This window comes from Pectinophora gossypiella, chromosome 5 (genome assembly GCF_024362695.1).
Source record: "Pectinophora gossypiella chromosome 5, ilPecGoss1.1, whole genome shotgun sequence".
Lineage (NCBI taxonomy): Eukaryota > Metazoa > Arthropoda > Insecta > Lepidoptera > Gelechiidae > Pectinophora > Pectinophora gossypiella.
The window spans coordinates 2,006,242-2,022,238 of NC_065408.1; the positions used below are offsets into that span (position 1 = coordinate 2,006,242).

The window sequence follows — 15,997 nt, forward strand, 5'->3', positions numbered from 1 at the left end:
TCAGTTACCTACCGCGGCAGGTGATAACTTTTAATTAAGTTAAACATGTCTATAAGTTTGAATTCATATTTGGTTCATAGTAATTGATCATCAGGTAATCGTAGGTAATTGATGGACGGCCTCTGTGGTTTAGTGGTTAGAGCGTTAGACTCTCTCTGGAGGTCCGGGTTCAATTCCCGATGGGGACATTGTCGAAATCACTTTTTGCGACTAACCAAAGGATGTTTGGTTTTTTAGACGCTTGAATCACCTGATTGTCTAAAAAAGTAAGATGATTCCGTGCTTCGGAGGCCACTGTTAGCCGTAAAAACACTGCTGGCAACCCGCAGTGAGTATGCTCCATACCCCCACCGCGGCACCGGTTGATTTAGAGAAGGCATGTGCCCAGCAGTGGGACGTGTATAGGCTGCTTATGTTTATGTTATGGTAATTAATATCACGTGTTTTCGAGGATTTGTACCCGGTTAATGGCAATAGGATCGCCTTTAGACATAAATTCAAATTCAAATTCAAAAATATCTTTATTCAGTAGGTAACATAGTTACACTTTGAATCGTCAATTTTTACATAACGAACGTCTCATCCGCCTAAAACTACTGCAGCTTCTCACAACCTGTATAGCCGCGGAAAAGAATAGTTGGTGAGGAGTGGGTGTTTAGACTATACACCTCGCGTGGTGTTATGTATGTAGGTATAGCGTGCAGTGTGGTATGTGTGGTGTGGGCCATACCCTCTTAGGTTGATGGATAGGAGGCCTGTGCCCAGCAATGGGACAGAATACATACAACAGTACCCCTTATTCCATTCGTATACGTCGCCCTTTTCAAATTGATAAAAACAAAATTACCTAACAATTAACCGATTAATTAATTAATGTGTCTTCTCTGGAACTGTTCAACTTGGTTGTTCAGTTCGGAATTCTATAGAAATGTAAAGTGGTTTAATATGACTTACTTTTGAGTAGTTGGATTGGTGGGAAGAATTGCACATACTGAGTTCCGATCGGAACAACTAGTTGATCCGTTTAGTTGGTCGGAGTGGAATAAGCGAACATTCTGCGTAGCAAAAGGCTGTTTATGTTATATTAGGTACCTAACTTTCCCTAATAATTTTAAAACATTCAAAAGAGTCTCAATACCGTTACACAATCCGACCTCATTTATTTAGTCAATCATTGATTAAGATAATTGCGTATATTGTTATAATGTTATATAACATTATAATTTGTAATGTTATAGTATGGCAATCGATATGCAACCTGCTTTATAAGTAGAATAGGTACAATCAACTTTCTAATGTAGTTATACCTTAATGTGTATTTTATTGGGCTGGATAATTTTGCAAAGATAAACAGCCTAGATCTATTTGGACTCTGTACCTAGTTTTTTTGCGAATAGTGTTCGACTCTTTGTGTGTGTGGACTGTAGGTGTAGTAGATGGCGACAGGTCGAGGGTTCTACTTCCAAGTGCAAAACACCAGTTTGTTCCTTGTCACTATTTAATAATGTTTTTATTATAATAGTTAAATACACTATGTTAATTTTATAAAATAACATTTTCTGTAACGTCTTTATAATTAATGTTCACAGCTAATCCTCTCTTGCCTCGCTCTGGCGACTTCAGCGTGGTCGGTGCCGTTCTACCCAGTGCATGGTCTACAGAGAATACCTCCGAGATACATCAGACATGTCAGACATGTTCATCCTCCACGTCCACCACAGGTCCTGCCGCCTGTACACAGGATACCTGGTAAGTGTTGTTTAGGAGAGTGTGAGTCCCTGATAAGGGAGTGTGAGCCCCTGATAGGGGTGTGTGAGCCCATGATAGGGGTGTGTGAGCCCATGATAGGGTGTGTGAGCCCCTGATTGGGGAGTGTGAGCCCCTGATGAGCAAGTGTTGTGTCATCCTCGGAGATTACTTAAGATAGATAGTGTTGGGTGATAACGATAAGATAACTGTAGCATAAGGTGGTTGTTTTCTATAGAAGAAGATAATGATTGAAATACTCCAGTAGAGTTTCGCTAGACAGAATTTGACGTAGCTAATTGCAACCATTGACTCTTACAACCATAGCGAGTAGGTACACGACCACGACCTCTGGAGAAAGCTTACTTTTCTCCGTAGATGTTCCTACTTATTGTATTCGCAAGGGCCAATTCAAGGTTCATGGCAAGGTTGGGTCCCATTGCAGACGAGTAGCGATTGGTGGATATATTGCCAGCCTAATTCTTGATTTATCCCATATATGTAGAGGTAGATGTTGGAAGGGATATTAAAATAAAAAATAATAATAAATAATAATAATATTTCGAATTAGGAATTCTTGTACGGTTGATTGACTTGCAAAAATATACCACGATAAACTAGGTAGTGCTTTTACTATCCACTACTCTGCAGTTATTTTTAATATTTGTATGGTCCGAGGATTCTAGGGTGTGCCACAGAGACATCAGTCTAGAATTTCCGAAATGTAAGCTACAAAATCGCTTTATCGCCAACAAAGCGACCTAAACAACCGCACTTTCTTTCCAGTTCGGGAGTATGAAGCGGAGGAGCAATGGCAGCGTCCAAAACGTGATCACGACTACGATATAGACCACCATCACGACCGCGACCGAGACAACAAAGGGGTCACGGGCCCAGTCCACACGTTCGTGAAAACCGACAAAAATGCCAACTACAAATGGGGCGTACGACACCACGTCGGGAACAAATACGCATCGTAAGATTTATTTAATAGGAGATTATATTTACGCTATTTATTTAATTTTTATGATAGATTTAATCGTCTTTTTACATATGGAATAATAATCTTGCTAATGAAATGAACTTCAATGCGGCCTGTTGTTTCATTTCTTATCCTTTTCCAATCCACACTTATATTATTATAAATGCAAATGTAACTCTGTCTGTCTGTTCGTTTGAGTTTTAACGTTAACCGATTCAGATGAAATTCGATATTGAGATAGTTTAAGAGCTACGACAGTTTTTATCCCTCAAATCACCCTCTAAGGGGATAAAAAAGTGCTTATACTTTATGATATAAGCATGTTACATACTCCGTCTGTTATGTTATCAAAATCAAATCAAATACACTTAGTTTAATAATCGTGTGTTATGTTACGTTGAAGATGGAAAGACGATCAGATTCATCGCTGAGCTCGAAATTCGTCTCCTGTTACTATGTAAAGCGTTAAGGTGCCTATACTTCACACAAGCCCCTGCTGCGTTTTGCACATGGAGCTAAGCAGATTCTAATAACTCTAAACTTGAAATAAACACTCTGAAGGCAATAAAAATAAAAAAGTCAACAATAAATCTGCGCAAAACGTTTGAGAAAAAGTTGCTCATTCATAACTTTTAAAGAACTACTTACTGACCATGTTTCATATGGTTACACAACCACATCTTTTCATGCAAATTTTACATAACATTTCTGCGTCTTCACATAAACATAAATGCTTTTCTTGCCTTGTTTAAACAAGTGTAACACCCCTTTCACACGGCAGTCCAGTTTTTAACAGGATCCCGTTTTCTGCAGGATCCCGTTTGATGGCGAATATGTTTATATGCTAGCGTTCACACGAGCATCCCGCATGCGGGATCCTGCAAAAAACCGATCCGGTCGAATTGTGCCGTTCGGTTTTGTCACTAGAAACTGGATCCGAAGTCCAGTAAAAAGCGGGATCCCGTTTAATCACACATATATTTTAATAGCGGTGTTCACACGGCTTCCTGCGTGCTTTTTACTGAATCCTGCAAAACTGAACTGCCGTGTGAACACAGCGTCCATTTTAGCAGGATACCGTAAAAAGCCGATCCTGCAAAACTGGACTGCCGTGTGAAAGGGCTGTAAGAGAATGTAGGTTAAACTGAAATCGCTGAGACATTTTAGGTTATCTACAACTGGACTTGCATGTATTACCACATGTGTTTAGCATGTGTATGTGTTCATATTTAATGTAAAATTATTCATAGGGACAACATTTTAGCAAATTGATAGCAATTGCTTCATGTTGCCTGCACTACTTTTCGCATTTTACATGAGTGTCATATTATTTTCAGAACATACAAACACTAATTCTCGTAGTTTCTCTCAGGGCGACCGGAACTACATTTCAACTTCTATTTTCAACTTTTAAGCTGATTGGAAACAGAGTCTGGCCAAAGCAAAGCGGGCAAAGCGGGCCAAGTAAGACAAATGTTAGGGGCCTTTGCCAAATAAGGATTTTTATCCTCAAAGATTATATCTTCCTGGAAAGTGATCCTATAAGGGAAATGTTACTAGGTAAATACATATGTCATGACGATAAAGTCAACAGAGAGATGAGTTCCTGCTTATCGCTATGGATTACTTATACTTAACATAAATCTGGGTACACAGAGGTTAAAAACTAGAAGCTATAATGTAGGCGGCAAGTCTATAGAGCGTTCCTAAATGTTGACAGTTCTCCATACTGTCCAGCTAAAATTCATGATATATTGCTATAAAATGTGGATCAACCTGAAGTGTATATAAAGGATGAATTACGAAGAAAAACCACCAGTTGTAAAAAAGCAGCTTTGATTAAAAATAAGTTTTTATAAGTTTCCTTCTTTTCTATATTTAGAGAATAAATATAATACTATGATTTTGCAGTTAAACGCTGCGCAAATGTTTTTAGTTTTTTTTGTTTTTTTTTTTTTTTTTTTTGACGTGACTTATTGTAGATTTGCCGCAGATGGCATTAACTACTTGGCCGGACAAATGGCGCTGAAGGTTTTTAGTGTACAAATATAACCTAAATAATAATGTTTGTTTACTCAAGCAGTACGGTGAACTGCCAAAAATTAAGAACACTCAACAGTAGCGACATCTGATTTGAGAAATAAGTAGGCCTACTGAACATGCTGCACATGCTGGTTTTCGTTTTCAAATTGTTCTTTCTTGTACTCTGATCTTATTTACCTAAAGGTTAGGCAATAAAGCACTTCTTACATAACTGTTGCGCCTTTTTACTACTGACGTGGAAGTTAGCCCCCTAAATTGCAAACGATTATGTTGTCATAATCGTAATAAGATCAGAGTACAAGAAAGAACAATTTGAAAACGAAAAGCAGCCAGGGTAAGAACACTGGTTCTTTAATAGTAAGGACTATTAAAAAATCTCTACAACGGGAATATTTCCATTTTGGGAACAGGCACACCACTGGTCCTTAGTGACTGACTCTAACTTACAAAATATTTACTTTTCAATCAGCTCCCCTTTACCAACTTTATACCATTGCATTTACCATAGCAACCGCTACCTAACCCGACAATTACAGATTATCAGACGATATGATGTGGTTGCCACGGTTACCACGTAACACGTAATTGACCGGTCCACTCCTGCGCAACCACGCCCCATTGCGACATGCTACACTTGTGTCATACTACGATCGACATAGCATTTCTTATCATAATGCTGTCATGTGGAGTACGGTCAGGGAAAAGACTAAATTCAATGCATTGAGGTATAATCAGACGCAAATATGTGTTCGATACATAGTAATTGCGGTTAGAAATAAGAAAAAAGGTATAATGAAGGAAAGGAAGAATCGTGACCACTTGCGCTGTCCCTATAGCTCCGAAAACAGCACAGCTTTTTTATTTATTTAAATAAAGCATTATAATTAAATATATGCTTCACAATATTACAATCTAGCATATATATAAGCTAATAAGCACACTTCATTACTTCGATGAGGCCTTTTTAACCCCAGTGACCTTTATTTAAGATGGATGTCAGTACATCCACTTCGAGGAGCTCGGTGGCGCAGCGGTAAACGCGCTAGGTCTGCGATTGTTGAAGTTAAGCAACTTTCGCAAAGGCCGGTCATAGGATGGGTGACCACAAGAAAAAAAAAAGTTTTCATCTCGAGCTCCTCCGTGCTTCGGAAGGCACGTTAAGCCGTTGGTCCCGGCTGCATTAGCAGTCGTTAATAACCATTAATCCGCACTGGGCCCGCGTGGTGGTTTAAGGCCCGATCTCCCTATTCATCCATAGGGAAGGCCCGTGCCCCAGCAGTGGGGACGTTAATGGGCTGATGATGATAACATCCACTTCATTCGCTGTTTTGTTAGCATGAGTGGAAGAAGCAGAAGGTGTGAGTACTGAGATGACGGCTGACAGAAATGAATGGAAGAGGAATACGACATACATGTTGTGCCAATCCCACCTAGAGTGGGATCAAGACAGGAGGATGATGAGTGGAGCGCGATCTACACGAGCTCATTCCACCACCCCCCTTTTCAATAATACTTTATTGCACAACGACATATACAACGGACATAAACATACGAATAAAAATAAGCACAATAGGCGGCCTTATTGATAAACAGCAATTTCTGTCAGGCAACCTTAGGGTGAAAGAAGTTTATGCATTGGAGCACGGGATCGTGCAATAAACACACATTATATTTACACATACATAAACATACATACAAATAATAATAATAATAATAATAATAAAGATCTTTTTATTTGTTCTCCACAATGTACATAAATGGGTTTCACAAAATAATGCACAATTGAAGGGTATGTACGAGTGGAGACTGGCGCCCGAGATAAGCCAGAGCCTGTGTTTCGGGATCACCAGTGCTCCAGATGTACTTCCCGGATGTCTTAACATTAGTTACCTATATGTATACATGTTTACATATAGGTAACTAATAATAGTACTAATACTAACACAAATAGCCTATAAATACATATAAGGAGACTAAGAAAACACTTCTAAGTCATGCCTGCAGGAAAAGCGCCTTCACTCTTGCCCTGAAAGAGTCTGGAGAAGGAGCCCTCCTGACAATCTCAGTCCCCTTTTATTTGGTGGATATCCCAACTATACGCACAAAGCGCATCGTTCTTCATTATGCGCACTGCTAAGGAGTGGAATTCTCTGCCGTCTTCTGTATTTCCGAATGCATATAACCCGGGTGCTTTCAAGGCCAGAGTGAACAGGCACCTTCTGGGCGAGCTCGCTCCGTCTTAGGCCTCGTCAATGCCTTCGAGCAAGTCTGAGGCCAAGAGCAAACCCATCAAAGGTAAAAAAAAGTGGAAAAAGCAGAAGGGGCGAGTTAAGATCACAATAAGCGATATTCTATGGTCTATCGGCCATCCCCAATGGGAAATAGGTGGTAACTTATGTATGTATAATGTGTCCATAAGTTGAAGCATTGATTAAAGTAATCAAGCAATTAGTTAAGTATTTGGACCGTTGTCTACTGGTTGCAGTTGAGTGAGAAATTAGATAATTTTCATACTTTCACGTGTGACGTAGTAATTGCCAGTTCTTTATTAGGCATGTGATTCCAGTGATTGTTGATTGTATTACAATTGGTTATTTGACAGCTTTCGGATAAGTATTTAAAAAAATACATAAACGTTTATTTTATACTTCTTAAAATAATTTGTTTTCTCGAAAAAGCTTTATCTAATATTAAAAAAAAACATAATATTTTACTTCATTAACTTCAAATTTCGCGCGAAAACTGTTGGTCAAGTGACATTTTGCCCAGTGACGTCACATTTTAATAAGCAAAAAAACTGTCAAACAGTTTGTGTTTATTATGTGAAATGTCACATCACACGAAGCTCAATCATGGCCGCCCGTGTTTCGGGTTATGTAATACACAAATAAAAAAATCGCATTTTTATTTTGTAAAAATAAAATATTTAAAAATGATCTTAATAAAAAAATATTATTGGATAATTTTATTATCGAATGATAAACTACGAGTACCATATCCGAAATATTTCATATTTTATTGTTACAACTGTCAAGTGTCACTTTAAAGATATTATTCTTCTTCTATCGAGTGTGTTGTGAGGTGAATTACTAACCTCATCAACCCTGGTTACTATTGAGCCGCCAAAGGCCCCTGACATAGCTCATGTAACGACTACTAACTTAAATAAGTAAATAATAACCGAACGATCATCTGACTTTCGGACATTAATTTAACTTTAGGTTTTTTATGGAATTCAATAGTCTCTGCTTACCTCAGTGGGAAATAGGCGTGAGTTTATGTATGTATGTGTATGTAATTGCAAACTTAACTGACAGTCTAGTTACATACACAACCTTTGGAAGTCTGCAACACACCTAGGCCGAATAATTCCCAGATACACGAAGTATATAAACAGTATGATAAGTTCTTTCAATTACATAATTATTTTGCATTTACAATTGTTTTGATATTTTTTCTTTTAATTATTTGTGGCACAATAAAAACAATATGTTTATACTTTCTTTGCTTCCTTTCTTTCGTTCTTGTAACTTTGGCTTTGCAGAGCTGCAGATCACATGTGTTCGTGTCTTTTGTGCTTTCCTTTTTATAAACAAATCAGATGAAATATTATTATTTATAGGTACGCCATACATGGCTAAACATGCCACATCGAAGCAATTCATCTAAAAAAGCAGTATTGCTTACTGATGTAAGTACGTAGATGAGTCATGTCAAGGGCCTGTGGTGGCTCAAAAATAACCCTGACACCAGGGTTGATGGGGTTGGTAATCGACCTCACAATCCACACGGCAGAAGAGGACAACATAACCTATCTCACTGCTAGTATACCTACTATTATATTTTATGCCTTAGGCCTACTCGGTGTTATCATATACCGCGCCAATCTCGTCACGAACCAACGCATGTGGCTCAATCGAACCGGTTATCAGTTGCGAATGACACTTACGACCGTAATTTACTGTAGGTAGTGAGCTGTCATTGTACGGTTACGAGCATTAATATATATACACTTTGGTACCATGTCACATTAACTTTTTTGACAAATTGAACCGTAAGTCTCACTAAATGTCAAATATGTTAGTGCGACAGAGTCCTAAAGTGGGTACATTATATTGCTCATAACTGTACGTACAGGCATTGCTTGTCGCCATATGTTTTATAATTATTTTTAGCTTACACGTCTCACTTCCCGACGACCCGATTAGTCTAGCCATAGAGGCGGTTAATCAGTTCAACACTTCAAAACCGCGATACCGAAACCTGCCGGCGTGGTCGACGATAGTGGAGTAAATAAATAAATAAATCTTACTTTCGGACAATCAGATGAACAGCCTGTAAATCCTGTAATGTGCTAACCAAACTAGGGACCACAAAGTAATTATTGAGATATGTTCCCACCGGGAATCGAACCCAGGACCTCCGGATCGCAAGCCCGACGCTCAACCACTGATCCACGGAGGTCGTTACATAATCATAGTGTTACTATTATAGGTAGATGTCTAAACAAGCAAAGCGTGTGCGCAGGCCAAATTATGAGAAGGCAATGACAATATATCAATATAGAGATATTAATTTCAGATTTGAAATATAGTCTAGATAGGCATGAATTATTTTATAATAAATAATTTTATTATTTATTGCGAACTTTACAACACATTTACGGGAGAAACTTATTCTAAGGCATAGGCATATAATAATGAATAATACCACGTATAGAACGGCCACTCTCCGCCCCCCACCGGCGTCTGAGCTAGGTTTACCTCACCCCCTCGATCATAGTTTATTAAAATTCATAAATAAGTCAAGTAGGAAAAAGAAAACGTTTTTTGTCACCTTTAGATCTGTCTTTACTTAGTAATCAGAATTTCATAATTTATCTTTGACCTCCCCTCTCTTCCTCTCTCTTTTGTTTTTCTTCTTTCTTCTTTGTTTTTGGTTAACATCGTGTCTTATAGAGAAGTCAAGGAATTGGCCTTTGATAGATTGGAATGGAAAATGCTGCACCGACAAGAGCGTGGATCTTAAATTGATGATGATGATCTTTGACTTAGGAAACTACCCAACTGTCATAAAAACTCCTTTGGGTTTGACCATCAAGGTATTATTTACCTACACTAAGTTAAAATTATGACGGAAAAATACAGCCTTGACCCCATGCAGGAAAGTATACTTTTGTATCACACTTAACTAGGCGAGCGTATTCTCATCGCACAAAGCGTTGCAGCATTGAATGTGCAAACGCACCTAATTACCGATGTAGACCTGAGATGCACTCCAAATGCCATAGTCCATACTCCACCTGTGTAAGGCTTATTATTATGTAAATATCGCACGGATGTTATGAAATCCGTTTCGTTGAAAACCCACTTGCACCAAAGAATGGTGTAAGTAAGTAAAGCTGAGTTGAATTTTTGGGGTTCCGTAGTCAAATAAGATTTTTAAAAAAAGTCTGTGTAATAAAAAGTAAGGAGTAATATTTTGTTGAATACAATGTTAGAATCTAAATTCGGATGTGATAAAAAATATTTATTGCAATACATACTATTAAAGGATAAATAATACAAAAGACATCAACGAGTTCATTGTTACTATTGCGTTATTTTTTTTTGTATCATAACTGTTAATAGTTATGGAATTAAATGTAAAGCGAACCGATTAGGATCGAACTAGCACTTTTCTAATTGAAAAAATACATATTATTGTCGCATTATGATTTGTTGTTTCCGAGAAATGCGTGGAGAAATATACATACATAATTTTATTTATCTTACATAACATAAATAGCCTATATACGTCCCACTGCTGGGCACAGGCCTCCCCTCAATCAAGGAGGTGGTATGGAGCATACTCCACCACGCTGCTCCACTGCGAGTTTGTGGAGGTATTTTTACGGCTAATAGGCGGGACCCAAGGCTTAATGTGCCCTCTGGAGCACGGAATCAAGTTATTTTTTCAGACAATCAGGTGGATTAGAGCGTTGACCACAAGGGCTGTTATTTATCTTCACTCCCGTTATTTTCTCCTTTTTTTACAAAAAAGACCCCAATAATCACAGACCACCCTTTTTATTTTTAAAACAAAATACCCCCTCCCGTCCCATTCATTTACCATTCTAAATTCATACCATAAACAACCAAATACCCATTCATTATCTTTCCATAGTATTTATCGTCGTGGAGATCCTTGGGGGAGGCCTATGCCCAGCAGTGGGCGTCGTAGGGCTGATGATGATGATGATGATGAGTATTTATTGTCTCTTACTTTCTATCAATCTTACGTTCCGTTATACTCACTTTTCTATATACACACAAACTTACATACATACCTATAATCTGGAATTATGGCACACGTGTTGAGATGCTTACACAGACTAATATATACGAATATTGTGCCATTCCAACAATACATAATGCGTATTTAATTGATAACCTCCTTTTTTGAAGTTGGTTAAAAATACAGAAATTAGAAAAAAATATAAAATAAAAATGCGATCTAATTCATAATAACTGCGGAATCCTGTTAGGCGTATTCTATGCGCTCTTGGACGATTTTATTTTTGGAGCGAAAAGTAAAAGTCATTAGGGTATTTATTATGCGGCACATAAGGAAGTTTATCAAAGATAATTTACGCGGTGAATAAAAATAAAAAAAAATTACTAAAGCTTTACTTTTTCTCCGATCTCTGCAACCGACTAGATATAATGCAGCTAGATATATGAAGTAAAACCTGTTGTCAAAAAAATATTTATCTTAAGTACAGTTTTCACTAACTTAGTTGGCTCGACCATTATAGACGGCGATACGGTGCACGTTGGTCTAACAGAAAGCTAGTAGGTACTTAGATCACTGCGATGGATGTACCTCTGACTACCCCAGTAGGGATATAGTCGTGAGCTTATGTAATGTTCTGTAAAACAGCTAAGTATATTTTTTTAAGCACCCGAAATGCATCTCTTTTGTTCTTGTGTTTTTGCGCTAAGTTAAGACTACGCTCTCCGCTCTGTTCCTTTTGCTGTGACCTCAAGTGTCCAAAATGATTTTTATTTTATAATATAACAATGTTACCTGTGTATGTGTGTGTGTTGGTGTGTTGTGTTACGGGCTAATGCTAGGGGTATGAATGAATTCTGAATCATTTAAGTGTTCGACGTAATTATCATAGATAAACTTGTTGAAGGTCAATGTAGCATTTTTGAATTTACGTCATTTCGCAAGGTGTTATAGCTGAGGAGAAGAAATGACAAGAAACTGCAACAGCAACACATCTTTTAATCAATGAGAGTATATATTACAAGTTATTTAATATCTTAAGGAACACATTTAAATGTTACCCATATCAACATTGTGGAAAGACATTAAGATTATTGAGTATTGTATCTATATATTAATATACTACAAAATTATACAATAAAAACCACCGCCTCCTTGCCACACCTTGTAATCTTAATTATCCATCAAAAACGGACTTGTCTATCAAAGTTTGACATTCGAAAAGTTTTCTTTTTTTATTGTTTCCGCCAGACAATGCACAAGCACGTAACTAGATGTGCCAGTGAGATATCTAAACGCATATTACACTATCAGTTGTACAATCAAATGAGTTAAGATATTATTTATTTATACTTTGAGCGGGCCCATAGGTTGCTGGTTCATATCCGGTTCGAAGGACCATGTCGCGGGTAGGTAGTGTTGCACGCTGGCTGGTGTGTAGAGGATGGAATGAAAGAACACGTTGACTTTGAGTTGATCACGTTATATTTCCAATTAGAGGTACATAATTATCTACATGGTACGTTGCAGTCGAGCGATCGTAGATGATCGAAAAAATAAAAGATAAAAAAAATATTACCATTTTATAAAAAAGTAAAAAATATAATTTGTTGGATGTTGCAACAATCTGGCATGGGGATGCCCCCGCCAAGAACCTGCTCTTATTCAACTCTACTTCACTACCTACCTTTTCTCGAAACGTTTCGACGATTTTTTTAATCCTCATAACTCAGGTTTGGATCATACCAAAAAAAAATAACTATACATGGGCAAAGGTGAAAAAAACTATTTTATGCCGTCGCCATAGGCAACTTTATTAACTGCTCATTGCCGTTCTTGTAGGAATGAAACGGACAAGCCCCATATTTTGCCTATCGTGTAGAGTTTGTGGACTTAGGGTTTGTATAGTTAGCGCACACGTACACACACACGCACGCATGCACGCACGCACGCACGCACGCACGCACACACACACACACACACATTGGCCTGACATTGCAGGCTGAAATCACCTGATTATCTAATAAATAAGATGGTTCAGTAGTTCGGAAGGCACTAAATTAAATACGTACTGTGACATTCATAGGTCTTGGCGACCCAATAGTAACCATGAAAGCAGGATTGTAGAGGTCGGTGAATTTAAAATTCATATGAAAGAAGAAGAAAAAAGTAAATGCTAGAAAAGGTATTCCTATTATTTCATTTTAACAGAACAGGACAGGACGTATAATGAATATTATGAATAAATGATTTGATTTGATTTGACTTGGTTTCCAATATTTGTGTCCGGTAATGGCAATAGGCTCGTCCCCTATTACATGGGACATAAACATATCGGACAAGGAGTAGGTGTGTATTCTACACCTCTGCTTACCCCTTTGGAGATACATGGTGTTGTGTCATGTTTATTAATTTTAATACCAGACACTTTTTTAATATAGTTTGTCTAGGTATACTTATATTTTTCAACTTTTTATTTTGAACTGTCTATCCCACTACGTTTTTATTAGATTAATTTCCTATACCTAAAGGTTATCTGGAAGAGATTGCTACCTTAGGAATAAGGCCGCCTGTTTTACTACCTCATCATCATCACTAATTTAAGATCCACGCTCTTGTCGGTGTAGCATTCTCCACGCTACTTTTTAGGGAAAAATAGAGCAGTGGTTTCTCTTGCCTTTTGTACTAGGTACCTATCTAATTAAAATAATGTATTTTTAATATTTGTTTTAAGTTCAAAAAAGGCTTTTGTATTTGTGTTTGAGCTTAAGAGGTCATTTATATACCGGATCTCCAGTTTCCAATTACATTTTATAGACATGAAATACGTGCCGTCTGCAGCTGCGGTCACAGGTATTATAAGGTTTCATTTGTACTTAGATAATCTAGGTAGGCATACTAGGTAATAGCTTGAGATCCCAGTATCAGTTCCCAAGGTCATACAAAATCGTTAACGTACGATGAAACAGAACAAATTTTGAATGAGAATAGTAGTAATTGCATACAAATACATACACCCAGACACATGCACACCAACAAACACACGCACGCACACACACATACACACACACACACACACACACACACACACACTCGCCTGCTCTTTAATTTTATCCATGTAAATTCTTCCTTGAGGAGCTCGGTGGCGCAGCGGTAAACGCGACCGGTCTGCGATTGTTGAAGTTAAGCAACTTTCGCAAAGGCCGGTCTTAGGATGGGTGACCACAAAAAAAAATTTTTCATCTCGAGCTCGAACCACGTCGCCCCCCCGGGCGGCGTGGATGCGTAACGCATTTCCCAACGTTAAAAAAAAAAGGCCGGTCTTAGGATGACACAAAAAAAGTTTTCATCTCGAACTCTTCCGTGCTTCGGAAGGCACGTTAAGCCGTTGGTCCCGGCTGCATTAGCAGTCGTTAATAACCACCAATCCGCACTGGGACCGCGTGGTGGTTTAAGGCCAGATCTCCCTATCCATCCACAGGGAAGGCCCGTGCCCCAGCAGTGGGGACGTTAATGGGCTGGTGATGATGATGATGAAATTCTTCCTGGTCTTCCCCTTCCTCTCTTCCCTACTATCTTCCCTTCCATGATGTTTGTGTTTTGTTTTGAATACATTAGGCTCTTTTGCACCCTAGTCAAATGAGATACTTAGATACTTTTTACAAAACGTCAAAACGAAAGTTTTCAAATGGGTTTGTATGGAAATACTTGTCCAGAGTCGTCATCGGCGTACTCATTGTGATCTAATTATAAATAAGTTCAAAAGACAAATAAGATCGAATTTGGTCATCACAGGTTCAGATTTAATCACTCCAGTTCAGTGTAAAGAAGCGATTCATAATGTTTTTCTGATTTATGGTTTATAAGTATTTATTATATTAGGTCACGATAAACTTACGTTTACGTTCACGGCCTTTGTGGTCCAGTGGTTGAGCGTTGGGCTCACGATCCCGGAGGTGCCGGGTTCGAATCCCGGTGTGGACATCACAAAAATCACTTTGTGATCCCTGGGTTGGTTAGGACATTATAGGCTGATCACCTGATTGTCAGAAAATAAGATGATCTGTGCTGTTACTACTTACTGACGTAAGTGAGTATCTTTATGCCATGTCAGGGCCTTTGGCGGCTCAGTAATAACCCTGACACCAGGGTTAAAGAGGTTGGTAATACACCTCACAACCCGCACGATAGAAGAGATATACTTACGTTGAATAACTACCTTTATAAGTACACTATAATGATAGGTTATAGTTCATGTAAGACTTACCGTCTATCTATAGTTATACCGGCTATCTATACGTAGTTATACCTAGTTACCAGTATCCGTTCATTGACATTATCACTCGTAAGCTTCGCTCGCAAGGCCAGACGAAGTTTTGCATTCGCAAACCTATTTGAATACAATCACGCCTGTTTCACAATGTCTGAGTAAGCTTTCTTGAATGCTTTTTACTTATAATTTTTAAATCGATCGATTGATCACTTAATGACCCTTTGTCTGTTTATCGGTTGTCATTTAAAAAAGGAACAATATTAATTATAGCATCGAAAGAGAGATTATGTAGGGACTTACCTACTGGAATATATTTATAAGTAAGTAGATGAGTACTAATAAATTATTTTTGACATAAGCGGCTGTAATAAATTATAAAACTTACCCGTAAATATCCTTAAAGTTCCTTAATTAGCAACCTTGAACTGCCAGTAAAATATAAAAGAAATCGGTTCATAATCCATTATGTAGATAAATAAGTAGGAAGGAACACCCATAGGTATCTAGTCTCATTTTAGGTTACTTATTTCACAACTTTAATAGTCTAACTTTTTTGTGAAAATAAATCTTAATCATAAGCTGGGTAGATTTTTAGATATTCTCAGATACCTTCTATTCTTTTTATTTAAGTATTTATATTTGGAGAAAAAAACAGATACAGGCTTAAGATAATTACAAAC

General features: G+C 37.9%; 1 protein-coding gene across 2 annotated transcripts in view; it reads right to left on the reverse strand.

Moving 5' to 3' along the window:
* The window catches only part of LOC126366622 (cardioacceleratory peptide receptor-like), a 478,107-nt gene that overhangs the window by 258,159 nt on the left and 203,951 nt on the right, over positions 1-15,997 (reverse strand). The window lies entirely within an intron of this gene.